Genomic DNA, 18,075 nt, shown 5'->3' with positions numbered 1-18,075 from the left:
TGCTCTTACAGTACTAATACATGTGCACAATTACCTCATCCATGATGAAGATAATTAACTGCTCAGTCACTGAGGTGGACACCTACATGTTCATTTAGCAGAATATTTTGTCAGATTTTCTGCACATAATTAGCACTATCTCTCCATTTCTATCTTATAGATGATACTGGTACTGATAAAATTCTGCATTTTATTACACATTAAAAGTTCAGTGTACTTAAAGGCAGCAAGTATGTTTAAAAGTGTTCCCTTTTTAGACATAAGGAGTGCTTCTGTTTAAGCATTCCTTTTTAATATATACATATATATACATATATTTATACACACACACATATATACGTGCTCCTGGAAGCACATTTCTGTTTGCTTGAGGTTCTGTACTTACCTATTAAGAAGCATAACCGTCATTTCAAAACTAGGCATGCAAACACATGCTAGCCACAAAGCTAATAAAAGTCTCTGTAATAAAAGTCTCTAATAAAAGTTCATTTATTTGTTGCCGAAGATGGTACAGTTTATTGTAAACTAATAAAATAAAATATTATATCTTCTCAAAACTTGATCTTGTCTTCTAATTTCAGGTGGCATTTCCCAGCATTGTTGCAGCTGTTCAGAGAATTGTCTTGGTAATGAAGGACATCTGGATAACGGACAGAACAAGAGTATCAGCATATGTAGAAAACAGGATAGAAAAAGACTTACAGCAATTTTGCAGCTACTTTAAAGTAGTAGCTTTAAAGTGTCCTAACACATATTAGAAAAAAACATTTCAGATAAGCAACCAGTTCATCTAAACATTATTTCCACGGCAATTATGTTTTTTTGTAGGAAGCGATCTGAAATTGTAATGCCAATTTTAAAAAAATAGTATTTCACTACAAAAAGGACAATCAAACCAGTTTGAAACATTCTTCTGATAATTAGGCAAACATTGTTACAAGACACAATATGTGAAAGAGTCTGTACATATCCTTGTGAAACTAATGAATTTCAACTTCGGTGTTGAATGTTCCTGACAATTAGATTTGGCCTCAAAGTGAAAACATTTTATATCTATGTCCCTGTCTGTTTTAGTATTTCCCCTGTTTTCCAAAATACCTACTATTTTATATTGGTCTTCAGAACCTTTTGTACTCTTATTTCAGAAATAAATATATGGGAATAGTGTACGTGAAAATAATATAAATGTCATCTGTGTATAGGAAATACAACTGCTCTTTTCACACAAGATGAGAGGTCCACGTTCCAAGTCTTGAACACATGTGCATGCACACACATGAATTGCCTTTCCAGCTCTGCCTACACTGACTGTCCCCAGGGTCAATAACAAACGATACACCGTGCCGTGGTTTAACCCCAGTCAGCAACAAAGTGCCATGCAGCCACCCCCTTGCTCACTCCCCCCGACCAGTGGTGGGATACGGAGGAGAATCGGGAAAAGGTAAAACCCATGGGTTGAAATAAGAGCAGTTTAATAATGGAAGTAAAATATAATAATAACAATAATAATAACAGAAAAAAGAGAGAGAGGAATAAAACTCAAGAAACACAAGTAATGTGTTTCTTGAGCATCAATTGGTAGGTCCTGGCCAACTCTCTCCAGTTTATATCCTGAGCATGATGTTCTGTGGTATTCTGTGGCATGGAATACCCCTTTGTCTAGTTTGGGCCAGGTGTCCCATCTCTGCTTCCTCCCAGCTTCTTGTGCCCCTCCTCACTGGCAGAGCATGAGAGACTGAAAAGTCCTTGATCAGGGTAAGCATTACTTAGCAACAACTAAAACATCAGTATGTTATCAACATTCTCACACTAAATCCAAGACACAGCACTGTACCAGATACTAGAAAGAAAATTAACTCTATCCCAGATGAGACCAGGACACACCTTCAGGCAAATTTAGTCCCTTATAGTCAAATAGTTCCCAGAATTAGAAGAAATCTGAATAATGTGAAGTGCTAAGAAATCATTGATGACTGCTGTGTACCTGCATGAGCTAGAATAAGAGCACTCACAGGGCTGTAAGAGAATCAGAAGGCAATGCAAGGATAAAGCAGATTATTAACAAGGGTAATTTCTGAGAGAATGAGGCCAGAGGGCTAGGTACATGCTGCATTGCATAGTGCACAAAAGAGACCCCCTCTGGCCTTTCATTCTAGCAGTTCCGTGTTATGCATATGAAATATGGGTACAGAAAGATACAATAAGTGGAGTATTCAAACTTAGTAATTTTGGATAACAGAAATTTCTGCCAATTCCTTTCTCCTGTAGAGAATCAAATCCAAAGCTTTACCAGATTTGTCTGAACAGCCCTGCAGACTGATAGCAGGTCTGAAGTTCTACTTTATTTGGTCCTCTCATGAGGTAAAGACATGAGATACTACTTGAGTTATAAGCAAAGCTATCTTTGCCAACAGTTAAAAATCCTGACTTCTTTCAAGGCTCCCATCACTTGTACCCCCAATATTTATGTGTTCTTGTTCAAATGGGAAAATGGTTAAGTTTTGTAAGAAAACTTCCAAGGAGCCAGATCCTATATCCCTGAACATTACTGTGAGCTAATGGGTAGAAAAATAACAGCCTGAAAAAGAAGTTAATTTTTTTGACCATTAAAGATAATTGTGGCCAATTTACAAAGAAGTCAGGTAAGGCAACACACGATTTAGGAGACAAAAATAACTAGCTGGTTACACAACAAAAATATTTACCAGGACTTTTTTTAAGATAGCATTACAGGTCTCTCTCATCATGCCTAAATGATAGAGGCAGTAACGGAAGAGCTATTTTAATTACAAAGAATCAGTGTAGCACATACACTATTTGGCAGCTGGATAGCACAATGCTGAGTAATGCAGAAAGTTTCCGGAGATAACATCTTCATTAGCAGGACCATGAGTCCTACACTGGCTTTCTTCTAGGTCCACTAGGCTGAAAAACAAATATTATAGATGAAACCTTCAAATATCATGAACAATTTTGTTCAATGCTTGCTGCAGAAAAAGAAAAAAATATTGAGGTATAAAAGATGATCTGGTGACTGATGCAGACAGTCACCTGGTGCCCTGCTTCCCTTTCTCCCAAGCATGTCTGAGGCACTCAGCTGTCTGACATCAGCCCCTCACCCCCTGCTCACCTTCCCTTATGTGTCACTAAAAACCTAGTACAGACAAATTAAGGTAGTTCAGAGCGTATCCTTGGGTTTCATCATCTCTTCAGTTACCACCCATAGGACAGATTACAATTTCACAGATGCTAGGAGAGGAGATATTATAGCAAAGCAGTAGTGCCACTACAGATAAGGTTAAGATGGCACTTCCATTATAAACACCTATTTTCAGTGGCTTATAACTTCAGGCTACAAATTTTTCTCAGGCTGAAACTGGGTGTATTTGGGCTCAGATTGGTAATGGCTTTCCCTGTCTCTTCATACCATTTTGATTAGGTGTTTGTGATACGAGAATGCAAACAAATATATGTCTCTGGTCATTTCAAATGGCAATCAAATGGCAATGAAATACTTTTCTTTCATGAAAAATCCTGGAGGGCAGGATGTTGCTCTCATTCCAACACCCATTTTACTGTTGGTAATTCCCCCCAAAGACCATTTTTAAAGTGACAAAATTCACATCATTATTTCCAAAAAAACATTCAGCACAGCTAAGGGGTATGGTCCTTACTGATCTGAACTGAATGACATGCTGTGTCTCTCTGAGCAGTGAGAGCTTGCAGTGCTCGCCAATGTCACACAGTCTAGGCTGGTCCTTGCTCAGGGCTAGGATAAAAGCCACACTTAACAGAAGAGCATTTCTGGGAGTTCAACTATTAACCAAAACTTCCACATTTTTGAATGAGAAAAAACCAAGCATCATTATATAGCACACAAATCTCATTATTTTAATGAGGCATTTATTCTAATTGTCTAATTATTTTGAATTATACCTCATTATTAAAATCCTGTTTTTTTCATTCTGATCTTTAATGAAGGATGTAATGAAATCCCTAAATACAGTACTGCTTTTCTTCTGCGGCCTTCTCCTCTCCTGATGTTTAGAATTTTTGCCAAGGGTGATAATTTTCCATCAGTCCTCCAAACCAATAAAGTACAGAGACCTACTTGCATGTCTGTCTACCTGTCTGGCCCTTTTTAGAGTGGTATCTATTTCACCAGCTATTTAAAAAAACAGATAACTGCAATAAATCTGTTGAATGAGACAGATTTTGTGTTACTTTTCCTTTCTATTTCTCATGTACCAAGATATGAGCTGCATTATCCTATCACAAGCAATGCATATCACTTCTGCGCTTTTAATGAGCTGAGAGGATGCTGTATCAATCAAAGCATATTTTTAAAGAGTCAGAGTCACAGTGACCAGAGTAGAAAAGGACAAAGATATGAGAACAGGAAGAGAAGATTAATAAAAGGCATAGCAACATTTGGAGAGTTATTCTTGATATTTTTAATTTTTTCAAAATTTATTTCTGATTACCCTTGTCAATGTAATTTTTGCCAGCATATCTGGTGTACACTATAACTCTTTTGCAGTTCTGGAACATATGTGGTATGTACATCCTTCAGGATACTGGGCCCAGACACACCAGGGAGAGGAAGCAGTCACCATGGCATCATGTTAACTAACTCTACCTAAAGTCTGGGGGGGCACCATGTTGATATTTATTTTAGACAGAAGACATTCACATGTGGCAGGTATAGACAGCAGTATGAAGCACATGGAAGGAGGCAACATACTTCTTAATCTGGTCTCTCCAACTCAAAACACATGGCAGGACTGGAAAAGGCTAAAGGAAAACAAAAACTGAAGTGCTGTTGTGTTGTTTTGTTTTGTTTTAAAGAGACAGAAAATGATATATGATAAAAAATATAATAATAATGGCAGAGCAAGAAAATTAGGAAATTCTTACATGGAACATACTCAACAAAAAGACACCATTGAAACAGAAAAGCAAAGATTTAAGTATATGCGTACACTGTACTGTGAGAGTACACCAGCAATGACTGCAGCACATCAGAGAGATACCCACACTAGCTTTAAACTAGTGAGCCTGGGTACTGCCAGCAGTCAGCTACGGCAGCGCAGAGCTCAGCATGAGCTAATTTACCCAGCTTCTCAGCTAAGTAAATTGGCTGTGCTGAGCTCAGTGCTGCCTTGGTCAGATTGTTACCAGTGTTTAAATTTAAATCTAGCTCAGGTTTCTCTGCATTACACTGCAGGCACTTGAATGATTGCTGGGTAAACCTACAGAAAGACTTGTAGAAAGACAGTTTTTAGATAAATTGTACACCTATGGAACTCCTTCTAAAATTATTATTAAGTTAATAACATAGTGCAGTAAGACTCCTCCCAAAATAGTAGATACATAGGCAGTAGGAACATTCACAATTGTATTATAGAGAATGAAATAATTGCAAAGGCTATAAGGAAGAGATATTATTATTATGCTGCAGGTTTATGCAACCCCAATTTAAAGCTCCCTATAAACTGCTGGTCCAGGTAAGGTTTCCATGACAATCCTGTATGGTATATTTTACATTCCTGATTGAATATCCTGATTAAAAGTACTTTTTCAGTTATTGCTGCAGAAGAATCTTTTCAGTATAGGTAAGCCATCATTATAAACATTGTTTAAAAGCCTGAGTCCAGTCTGTTGAAAGGAATAACTTTTAAAGTCAGCATAGACGTACCAGAAAAAAAATCCAACCCAACCCAAACCAAAACAACTCCAACCCAAACCAAAATACCCTCACTTAGGAATATTTGGAATTTAGTTATAACTTCCAACTCACAAATGAGGGCATCTATCTCAAATCTTACTCTACTAGTGAAGAGATTTATCTGTTGTAGTTATGTCATATGACTGTATGTCATACAAAAGTATTCCTTGAAGAGATGGATGCTTTTTCCTCTTTGCAAGAAGAATTTGCCATGGTTCAGCGAGCCTGCAAAAATACTTTCGAGTTAGGTATGGGCTGGTGATAATTGTTAGTGATTGAATGTCAATGGGTGAGAGTGGAAAGTAAAACCGTATAATGGCAGATGATGGTATGTGAAAGTACTGCTTACACTGACACAGTATCACTCCATCAGACTTTACAAATGAAGGGCAAATTAAATTAGGTTAAATATATGGTTATTTAACAACACTCAACCAAACATTTCTTTGCTGGATAGCAAATAAAGCTTGTATTTAACCAAAGATTAGTGCATTCCAATTTTAATACCAGTGCAGTTTGTTTTTATAGGAGGATCTAAACAGCACTTTATGTTGACATTTCTATTGCGTATTTAATGAACACATATCAAATATGCATGACAAATAAATACAGTGTTCCACGTAAACCTTTCCTGCACACTCTCTATCCTTTCTGCTTTGAAATATATCTGTTCTCAATGCATATCACTACAATGCAACTAAATCTTATTGCAATTTTTTTCCAAAGAAGAAACAGAAATCTAGATCATTATAAGTACTGCTGTACTGGTGTTTTAAAATGCAGCCCTGAACTGTACCTCTGCCTCCCTGTACCAGCCAGTCTGCTGAGAAAGTACCCTTCTGACAGAACCAATTAAGACTATCCAAAACCCCTTAATCTGCTGTCCATACAGAACAGCGCTGATGCATTGCACATGATACAACCAACAAAAATCAGACCTGGCAAAAGATCCTAGGTTCTTCAGCCTGCCTGGCTAAATGTTTCTTTGTGCTCAGCTGGAGCAGAGGAACACCTCGTTTGATAGCATCTGGTTAGTTCTACGTGCATGGGGTACATTTCCAGCAGAGTGTTCTATTTTTCTGGATATAAGGTTCATCATTCACGTCCCAACGGATCCTAGCTGAAGTTTACTTCATTGGGAATTCTAGGGCACATGTAGAAATATCTGGCAGACATTTACTATGTAGGAGCCTAAAATGTCTCTTTGAAGTGCTGTTTAAACACATATTGTGAATTATACTATATAATGAATAAATTAACATATATGTCTATTGCACATATCTTCTGGCTACTTGTAAATAAGTCTAAGGCTATAAGAATCATTCAATTTTTCATTTTAAATGATATAATCTAATCTCTCAATTTATTATTTAGGTACCCTGCTTAGCGTGAACAGAGAGCAGGCAACTCCTTTTTCTGTGCAAATATATTAACATAAAAGCAGTAATTACCTTTTTTTTTCCTTTTTTGATTCACAAAGGCTTGTCAAAAAATATTGCAGATTTTTTTGAAGGAAACACAAACATTGTATTTGCTTGGTACCTTCAAGTCCAGAAATAACAAAAACCAGATTCCTTAGCTCAATAGATTCTTAAATGAATGCTTATTTCTGCACACCTTCAGGTTCTGGTATTTTATAAAGGAGCTTTAATGCTTGTCTGCCTAGTAATTCACTATGGGATGTCTTTATATACCACTGACAGTAATATGGCTCATTTTGGGTGATTAACTTAACCCCCAGTATTGCAAGTGCCTTGCTACATTAGCATATCTTTCAAGGAATAGTTGCAATGTGAGAAAATTGCCTGTAGGATTATTTGCAACTAGGAACCTGTGAAATGTAAAATAAAATTGAAGACTATAAAGTAAAACATCAAAGCTACCTAAAATATTAATAGGCAGTACTCCAAAAAGTAATTTAGAAGAATTGCATGAGGGAGTGAAAATTACTAATTTAAAAACAGATAGCCTTGGCAAAATAAAGTCAGAAGTTTAGAACAAACAATACAAATTCATTGTATACACAATATGAAAAGAATGTAAGCAGCACTAGCAGCATTACTAGCTGAAGAAGGCTGGGACAGAAACTCCTGACCAAGCAAGCAACTAGATCTGTACAAACAAAACACCAAAGTTGCATTATATTGAATTTAGGCTACTGGAGAGGAAGAAAAACAAGTACTCTTTAATCCATCTAGTTTTCTGTACATTTTCATTCTAATTGAACACAGGCAGAACTTGTGGGCAGAAGGATTTTCTTTTTAATTGATGCATTTGGAGCTGAGAGCCATTGTCACGCCGTTCCAAATCATGTTTTCACCTGCTTTGTGTGGGGCAGACCATGTTGGAAGTTTCAGTCGGGTTTCTGTGGGAGATTACAGGCTTCAAAGTTAACATTGTGAAACCTGTTTTCCCTTTGATATGCACTTTTTCTTTTAATAAATTTCAGAACAAAGAAATAAACTCAGATGAATCATAAAGGTACAGAAAACAGAAGAAAAAGCCTTTAGTCTTGAATCAGGCCCTGATTCTGCACGACGCATGGCAGAGCTTCGAGATGGATTCATGCTTACTCTTCTTACTGAACCATCACCCCAGTGCCGTACTTACTGCTCAGAGCACTAGCACTGGGCCAAGAGCACAAGCTCAAGCAAACTCTGCGCGAGTTACTGGGGTTGCCTGCCATCCAGGGCTGCCCAGCCTCCGCTCTCCCACTTTGCTTTGGATTACAGAGGCTAGAAGCTGACCTAAAGGCCTGTGTGAAATTCATGGCACATTCAAGACTACTCCAAGTTGCACCAGTTGCATGGAACACCTGCAAGTGAAAGCAATGGGACTACTCTATCCTCGTCTGCTCTTGACTTCACGTGGGATGATTCCAGTTCAAAGTCTAGGTAAGAAGTTGTGATTCACTGAACCCCACATTTGACTTCTGAAACTCTTTAACTTCTTGTTGCCAGGGCTGTTCTGCAAATCTGCATTAATGCCATAGTGAGTGGAGATTTAAATCTTATCAGTGAAATATACACCATACAGCAAGGAGGGGCATTTCTGAAGAAGTTGCCACATATACGGAGTCATTCCCTTATGCAAATGAATGGTACCCAGGCCTAGGAGGGAAGTGCAGAGGCCACGTATTTATTCTAATTTTTATCTGGTTTTTTTTTTTTTCTGAAATGGGCATTGTCCTAATGTAGAATTCTCCCATGATAAGGCATTAGTACATGTTCTACAGAAAACAACATAGGTTTGGTTGAAAGGGGGCTGACGTAATGACTGAATAAGTTTTTGTTAATCTCTAAAACCTGTGATCCTGCTACTTCCCTAGACATTTATAGTCCGTAGTACAAGATGATAAAAACTGAACTTGTTTGGGAAGTTCTGGTACTTAAAAATGTAAAGAACTCTACCAGCTGCTTCTAAAACAAGAAGAGCTTTCTGTATTAAATACTCCAGACTAAATTCTGTAATTCTTGATACTGATTTTTTTTTTTAAATTGTGATTAATATATCTCAAAGCCCTATTCATAATCACACTCACTCACAGATATATCACGATATGATGCAGATAAAAGGATTACAAAAAGAGGGCTGATACTACACTTCTAGATTACATTTAAAAGTCAGGGAAGAAAGCTTTTTCAAACTGATCTATCCATCCAAGTAGCAGATGAAAAACAATGCCAACAGCTATTTTCAGATTACTTACTTTAAATACCAACTGGAATACAATATATTTAAAAGAAAGGTTCTTTTTGTTCTTCTTTGAGCTATAACATGTAGAGCAATAAGGGAAAGGCACCTTACAGTGAATGATTCACTTTCCTATAATAATGCGGGGAGCTTCTTCTCGTTCTGCCATACTTACAAGTATGGCATAATGAGGTAGTAGAAATCACCTTTGAAATGAGATAACTGAATCATAGGGATTATTCTATGGATAACCTACTGCAAGGCTGCTGTACCTTTTTTGTTGTTTTTCCTTCCATTTTCCATAAAGGGAATCTTCCTAAAGAACACTGAAGTTCTTTATATTGATAAACTCGTGATCCCATCTAGCCTGTATGGTTTCTCTGGACAACCAGCTACCGGGAATCATTCAGAGCAGCCTGAAGAGTCTAAATCAATGTGCGCTAGGTGGATTATACCCACCTTCCACCCCTGTTGCACTGAAGGTATTCTGACTCCAGTTGCAGAAGTCATCATTAAATAGCTGTTCGTTGTCTTCTGAACTGGACTTTAAGAACAAGGTTATTCTTCACAGTAAAAAATCTTGCCTGAGCCAAGTTTTATAGGTCTTACTTAATGGTTTCCCAAAATTCTTTCACATCTGCCTGCTTCTATGTATAATGAAATATCTGACAAAAGTGTTTCACCCAGTGAGGCAAATAAGTGACCTTTATAGAGAAATCTGTAATAACTACACTGTCCAAACAGACAGCATAATGAAAGAGCAGAAAAATAAAAATACCCAGAGATAATACTATGATTAAATGGGGACTAAATGACCACTGACTGATTTCTATGAATTTCATTATTAATTTCTAAAATTATTTACTTAATGTATCCTATATATGCTAGATTCTTTACTCAATGAATGTATGCACCAGGATTTCCATGTCAGAAGTCACAGCTGATTTCCACACCCCGCCCCCCAGCTTTACATTTAGCACCAGAACTTTAGAGAGAGAACTATGATTCTCTCAGCTGTGAAATACTGTGCCTTGGCAATCTCCATTCTGTGGATCCATGATCCTGAGAGTGGTGGCCACACATATGCCAGGACTGTCTTGGGCAGGTTCACACAGTCCTTTCAGCAGCTGAATATTTTTGAAATGCATCAATTTACTTATTCTTTCACCTTTTATTTGGGAATGGTGCTTTTTGTGAGGCTGTCTGGGCTAGACTGCTCTCACCTGAGCTGGTGGCTTGACTGTTCCAAGTACTTAGCACCCACATAACCACTGAAGGCAGTAGGAAAGATGAGTGTTCTGGAAATTTAGGTCATCAGCTTTGAGAACACACGCTATACTTATACCTCTACATTACTTTTTCACCAGCTGAGGTAGCTGGCAAAAAAAAAGGGCTTCAGACTTGGAAGGGTTTTGTTTTGTTGTCTGAGTACTTCCATTCTATTTGGTACCATACAACTCTGTAAGAAATATTTGTTACTGAAGTACATGACACTTCTATAAGAATTTGTAGTCACTTGACTTTTGTGCATGTGTGTTGATAACAGTACTATTTATTACCAAAGCCTAAAGTGCCTCTTTGAAATGAAATTACCAAACATAATATTTCTCTTTGTACAAAAATATCCTGTAAAAAGATTATTTTCACGAATAGCAACACTTCAATTTGTATGTCTGTTTGCAATTTCTAAAGATGCTTTTAGATAGATCTCATTTCTATGAGGATTTGATAAGACAACTCCGAGGAAATAATAAACAGATTCTATTTATAATGGACTTGCTAACTAGCACTTAGAAAAGGCTTTTATGCTTGAGGTCTTTTTCTTTGAATTGATCTTCACTGGGATAAAACTATTATCATAGGATCCTGTTCAATTCATAAGTATGCAGGTACTTGATAATGTCTGAACCCAGATCTAAGGAGAAAAATTCAGTGTTTCTTGGAAGAGTAGATGATGGCAGTATGATCACATTTCTATTAAAAATAGAAATTTTTAAAAAACAAACTGCTGCTTCCTCCATTTCAGAATTCTTGGGGAGATACGATAATGTTGCACCTACAATGTCAGACTGGTTTCCCATCTGGTAGTATTCACACCTAACCAATTACCAAGGAAGGAGGACCTGGGATACTTACTCTTCTCAGATTTCACATTGTCCTTAGTAAGGATTGTAGAACTTATATACAAAGACATGGTGAAAAGTTTGGGGGGTGATTTTCATAATTACAGGAAGCCCAAGCTTCCACAAATAATAGCTTAACAGGATTACAGGAGCACATTGGTGATTTGCACATACAAATATTTAGATATTTAATGAGCAGAGGCTCCAGGAATAACACGCAAATTTCTAGTGCCTAGTTCATGGTGGTCAGTAGAAATGGACAGCATTTTTTTTCTGAAATGCAGTACCCCTGAAGAAGAGAACTGATATGAGAGTACAGCCAGCCAGTTTGACTCTGCTGCCCATTCCAACTCAACCATCAAAACTTTTGTTTGTTCATTTGAAGATCTTATTTATCTTATCTGATTCCTACAAGGTTAAAGACTATGAAAAGCCCATTTTACTTCCCTGTTGCACGCAGAACTCTTTCTGTATTGTACAGACCAGTGTAACTAGTTTAGACCAACAATAAATTACTCTTCTCAAAGACCACGAGGAGTTTTCTAAATGTTTTTGAACACCTGGGGCAGGATAATGCAAGGCAGTGGGGAGAAGAATCATCCTGGATTGCAAGGTCCTTTCCCATAATAGGCAGCTGTGAGTAACTTTGAAAGCTTCTAGCATCAAGAAGCCTTCAGTGCATCGAAGGTTACTGCTTAAATCTTCCTGCCCCACACATCTGTTAGTATCTGATCTGGCTGTCTGGGACAGACTCAGGATATAGTGCAGAAAAAAATGACAAACATATTCAGAACATTTATCCCTAAAATATTACAAAGGAATTGTAGATCAGTGGTGTAAAGAGTAAAAAAAAAATAAAAGCTTGACTTTAAAAGCTAGTTTTTACCAATGCAATTTGTTGAAGAAAATAAAAAGTATAAACCACTTTACCATTATTTTAATGGATACATCATGTTCCCCAGCATCAGAATTACAAAGGCGTAATTTGTTGTATTTATAACCTCTATCCTCATTTGCAGTGAAAATCTTACACATTTTCTTTGAAGAGATTTCACTTGGAATATTTTCCTACCTTGCTACTTTGCTCTTATTTATTATTATTACATATTTTATTCTATTCTTTCTAAGAAAATAAATGGCAAAAGACTAACTCATTATACAGCATCTCGTAAAACTCTCGCATTTCTTGGGAAAAAATGGTTTATGCTAAGATTGGTACTGACAAGCACTTTTTTAATTGCTAGTAATGTATACACAAAGATAATGGTAGATATTATCACTGATATTGCCGCTGAGGCTATAGTAATCTCGGTATCAGAAGTCCCTGCCATCGTCTTGTTCTCTAGAGGATACTGCTTGATTAGGGCAGTCCCATTGTTTCATCTGAAATCTTAGCAGATTAATACTTTCATCAGGGCATCAATTTGTCCCACTTTTCTTTTTGCTGCTCTTTGTGAGTGACACAGCCAAAGGAATGCACCTCTTTAAACTGTCATTCAGTTTAACTCCTCCTCTGCAATTATTCTGGCATGCATAATACATCATAACAAATTGGATTTTGCAAAGAAGCAACAACAGAAATTATATTTCCTTGTGGCATAAGATAGAAGCTGCTGTAATAGGGGAGGGAGGGAGTGAGCAACGGATAAAAAAATTTAATGAATTAAAACCACTACAGAAAACAGCACTTGCCTTATATTTTCTCAAGGTTTCTTCTTCTTCTTTTGCATAAAGACCAATTGCAAAAGCAAAATAAAAGAAAAAAAACCCAAATTAAATAGCTTTACAATTATCAAAGGCTTTACAAAATTGTACAGTGTGTTTGTTGTTTTATCAGGAAGATTTTCTTCTGGCTTTAGAGGTTAAAAATAACTGTCTTACTTCAAGGAAAGCTTTCTGTTTGAGCAAAAATTGTTAAAGAGACATCATCAGGCGAATAATCCTGCATCATATAGGACAAATATCTTTAGCAGATCTCCTGGCTGGAAGAAGGAACTTCCATTTTCCTTTGATGAGTAAAAGCCCTTTCCCCATATACCAAACTCTGTGATGGTTTTCCAAGTCTCTTTAAGCCTAGCAGACTCAGTGGCTAATTATCCTCCTCCATGCATCTGATTGCCAGTTACTGAAGAAAAGGGGAAACCCGGAATATCCTTCAAGCAGCTGACTGGAGCCAACAACATATCCCCAGTGTGCATGGGACTTCAACACAACAACCAGATCAGCTGTCTGCTCCAGATCCCCCAAAAAAGGCAAAATATGCATTTGGCAGATCAGCAAATGGTTTATGAAAGAATTTAGATAAAACAGAGGAACGTTTCCAGTTGAACACTAGAACCATTCTAATGTTTTAACTCTGAGATTATTTGTCTCCAAGATACCCTTCAAAAATTTAAAATTCGTTTTTCCAAAACAATTTCTGTTAGCTTCAAGTAATTTCAATTCTATGTCAGGTGCTCTACTTCATTTAAAAAAGAAAGGAAGGGGTGGGATCAGCTTTGCTGGGACAAGGAAGAATCTCTTTGTCCTTTGAAAAATACGGATTTTTTGGCTCAGTGTTCAGAAAACAAGATCTTGTGGGTAAAATCTGAGCATTTAATACGGAACTGCATTGTCCAGAAGCCCTGTCTTATGCTTCTGCCCCCACCCCACCTCCATTTCCCATGACGATGTGCTAAAAGTTCTTAATTCAAAATTCGATAACGTAACAACATTGAATCGCAGAATGGTTTGGGTTGGAAGGGACCTTAAACATCATCTATTTCCAACCTTCCTGCCATGGACAGGGACACCTCTGACTAGACCAGGTTGCTCAAAGCCCCATCCAACTGGTACATACTGGTATACAACAAAAATAAAAAGAAAGGTCAGGAAATAAATAAGTGGGAACACAATAAGCTAAAGCACAAAACCCAAGAACAGTAGAGAGTGGCATCTTTATGCAATCTCAAGCTTTTCTGCACCCAGTCTTTATAGCAACAGATATTCCTTGGAATCATTCACTTAGCTTGAGGATAGTAGCAGTGACACAGGTGGTGACTTTACATGTTGAGGCTATAAATGATCTAGCTACAAGGGATATCAGTGATATAAAGTGTGAGTTTAGTCAGTGAACATTTCAAAATACTCATCTTAAAACTAGCACATCTTTATAGATGAGGGATTCATTCTTATTTCCTCTAAAACTGCATCCTACTGACTTTTGTCTTAATGATGGATGATAGCTCCAGGACCACTGCAAAGCCTCACAACATGGGAGCATTATAATACCTATTATGTGGAGAGCAGAAATTAGCAGCAAGATGACAATTTCTAGACTGATCTTAAAATAACCAAGTACTTTCCTTTCTATAATTAAGCCAAGAACTTCCTTCTCAATGAGACTGGCAGAAATTCCTTCTCAATGAGACTGGCAGGTAGATATATAGTTATTCCCAATAGCATTATTGTATGTCACAGGGGTAGAAATGAATTAAGAACTGGGAAACAGGAGAGCCTTATGCAAACAGGCAAGTTTGGCTGCCAATTATTTTGGTTGCATTGGCAGACTGCTACCTGTGATGCAACTACCGCCAAGAGCTGAGAAAAGTGGTATCTTTGTAGCACATACTGTGTTCATCTACTCTTCTTATTAGGAAAAGACATTTGGTTGCTTACACAATTATTAACACATCCATTTTCAAGTGCCCTTCAGCTACTGCTTCTCCCACACTAACACTGCTGAAACAAACCACTTGGATTTAACTATGAGTAAAATGAGTATCTTTTGAGAATGATTAAAGAACAGACTCTAAGCACATTTCTGTAGTTTAGGATTTCCCTGTCACTAGTCTTAGTTGCAGTAAAACTGCATTTTCTATAATAATCTTTGGCTTGCACATTTATTTTAATACTAATTACGTGACAGTATTGTTACACAGATAATTGTGGGAGTTGTCAATTAAATTCTCATTTATGTTCAAGCATGAGTCTGTTCTTAGTACCTTATGCACATGCATAAAAGAAGTTTGCCTCTTGTAAACTGCAGTTTGCTTGATATATGCAGTTTTTATGGTTTATCAGATATTATTATGCTGAAGACTTCCATTCTTTTCATTTTTTTCTACAATGCAGTACTGCATAAGAATGTACTCTACATACAGGTTTTTTCAGACCCTCTTTTAAACTTCGTTCTTCAAACTTTGAAAAATAATAACGAAAAACTCCCAATGGGTTATGTCCAAAGATCATAATCAGGTCTGTATCCGGGTGAAATTTTTTTTTAATCATTTTTTCCCTTCTACTGAAGTTAGAGAACATATTTCATGGCACTATTTCCTCTTAGCAATAAGAAATTCACTTCCAAGAGTAGGGCAAGAAGAATACTTGTATGTTAACAGCTAGTGCTGTCCATTATGTAATTGGGAATTTCCCACAGAAAGAAATGGGCTGAGGCTGATACAGCTTTTATGACTTTCATGCTATTCAATGTGCAAAAAATATGGGACCACAGGTAATGATATCAGTTACAACAATATTTTTTGGGTTTTCAATGTTCCTTTGCATTATATGCAAACCCAAACAGTACAATACTATGTAGTTCAGAAGATAACAGGATCAGTCCTTTGTCTAAATTGAACAGGAAGTTGACTAGCAGCAATAGGTGGTGAAAAATAAATTGCATGTAGAAAATTCCATCAATTTAATAATTTAGGGTAGAATTAACAATGCAGGAAATTTAATTAATATTTTTCATGAGTATTAGCCTGCTGTGTTCTTCTAAATACAAGAGGATCTGACACTGAAATCAAAGGAGGTTTTTTAGTTCACATCAATGAACCCTAAGACTTGCACATCAGATTTTGTAACAATAATACACATGCTGATCTGGAGTAGTGGATAAATAGGCTTTTCCTGAAAATTAAAGGCTGGAAAAGATAGGGTATACTGCCTTGTCAGCCTAATTCACAGGCTACGTTATACTGCCCAGAGGTCAAGTGCCCTCAGACTGCAGAAAAAGCTTTAGCTATTTTCTCATAAAATGCAACATATGATACAGATATTTAATGGTCTCTGCAGATGGTGAAGAGTTAGTCTCAGAGGTCTGGGAGGTTCAGTAACTTCCTTAACTTTTAAATACTTAATGGACCTTCCCAATGGAGCTAGAAATCTTGAAAGACCAGGCTTCCAAAAAATACCTAGTACTGTCTACTTCTATCCAGATGAGATGCACCAAGAGAACAGCTTATATAATTAGATCAATGGTTGAGTCTCATTTTCTAAACTTACAAGATATCCTTGCAATTCTGCAATCCCAGATGCTGTTCTTCAGACATTACTGATTATAGTAAAGATTTGGTTTGAAACGGACAACTCAGAAATAGCAAGAACTTGAGTCACACTTATCACTGTGTTACACTTAAAGATGACATCCACTGAAAAGCCCCCCCCAAATCCCATGAGCTGCTCTGCCCAGAGCTGCTGAGCAATACTATACTTTCAGTCCTGGCATTTCAATCACATTCATCACATCCTGCATTGTAACACTTCTGAATTCAGCCTGTATCTTTAATAGCTTAAGAAAAGCAGAAAAAAATCCCAATCTTAGGACATTCCTGACTGAAGTAATCAATGCATCATTATGACAAGGACTACCATCATAGTCTAGCTATGAAGAAATCAAGGAGTGCAACAGTAGCAGGGATGATGGGCCAAAGGAACTGCACACTGGGGAGTGACAGATCTATCGATGGATGGTCAACGGACAGAAACCCCTTTGATTTCCGGTATGAGTTCAGCAATATAAACTGAGACTGTTCTATTCCTTCTTCAGATATGCCCTGATTTCCCAGATCTCACTGATATGACCACCCTGCATATTCAATTCAATTCAACTAGAGTCTAGTGGTAATCCATATATACTTTAAAAGACTTTAGAATGAGATGGACAAAATTTAACTATAAATGAATTAAAGCGTTACTAGACCTGAAGGACCTGTCTAGACCTGAAATAACCTAGAGTAAAACTTGATCATGAAATTGAAACTGCTTAGAAATAGAGATGGATCTTTAATTGTAAATAGGTGGAAGATGTTCACCATTTTGTACAAATGCATTCAAGAGTTTCTCAGAGGACATCTTGGCATCTTTTGGAAGAGGAGACAAGATACATGGATTTCAGTCCTTCTCAAACAGTAATTAGTTTTACTTCATTCATTTGTGGCATCCCACAAGAATCAATTATCTCCAGTCATTTTCTATATTACTCTCAATAATGTACGTGAATTTGTCAGATTATCTAGATGTATGTGTCAATAAAACAATGAAGATATTCAGCAATTGCCAAGTTTTACCACATCTCCAGTAAACAAATGCTCAGATAAGATCAGTTCATTTATAAAAACACATGCATTTGAGCCTAAAAAAGACAGAGTGCTGACTGGCAGAGGAAGGCATTACGAAGAATATGAAGGAAAATGCATAGCCTTCCTTCATTAGCCAGTTCAATACATAGGTTGAAGGTATTTGGATTCCTTGATGCAACTAAGTTAC

General features: G+C 37.0%; 1 long non-coding RNA gene across 1 annotated transcript in view; it reads right to left on the bottom strand.

Moving 5' to 3' along the window:
• Window positions 1-385: 385 nt before the first annotated feature.
• The window catches only part of LOC115612057, a 251,982-nt gene continuing 234,292 nt past the window's right edge, over window positions 386-18,075 (bottom strand). Inside the window, exons 4-5 of the long non-coding RNA XR_003992866.1 lie at window positions 2,813-2,925; window positions 386-640 (exon numbers count right to left, since the gene is read on the bottom strand). This is a non-coding gene — a long non-coding RNA (uncharacterized LOC115612057). The remainder of the gene's footprint in view (window positions 641-2,812; window positions 2,926-18,075) is intronic.

The sequence above is a fragment of the Strigops habroptila genome, chromosome 8 (genome assembly GCF_004027225.2).
Source record: "Strigops habroptila isolate Jane chromosome 8, bStrHab1.2.pri, whole genome shotgun sequence".
Lineage (NCBI taxonomy): Eukaryota > Metazoa > Chordata > Aves > Psittaciformes > Psittacidae > Strigops > Strigops habroptila.
Note: the sequence above shows the minus strand (reverse complement) of the source record. Positions and strands in the feature narration are given on the sequence as shown.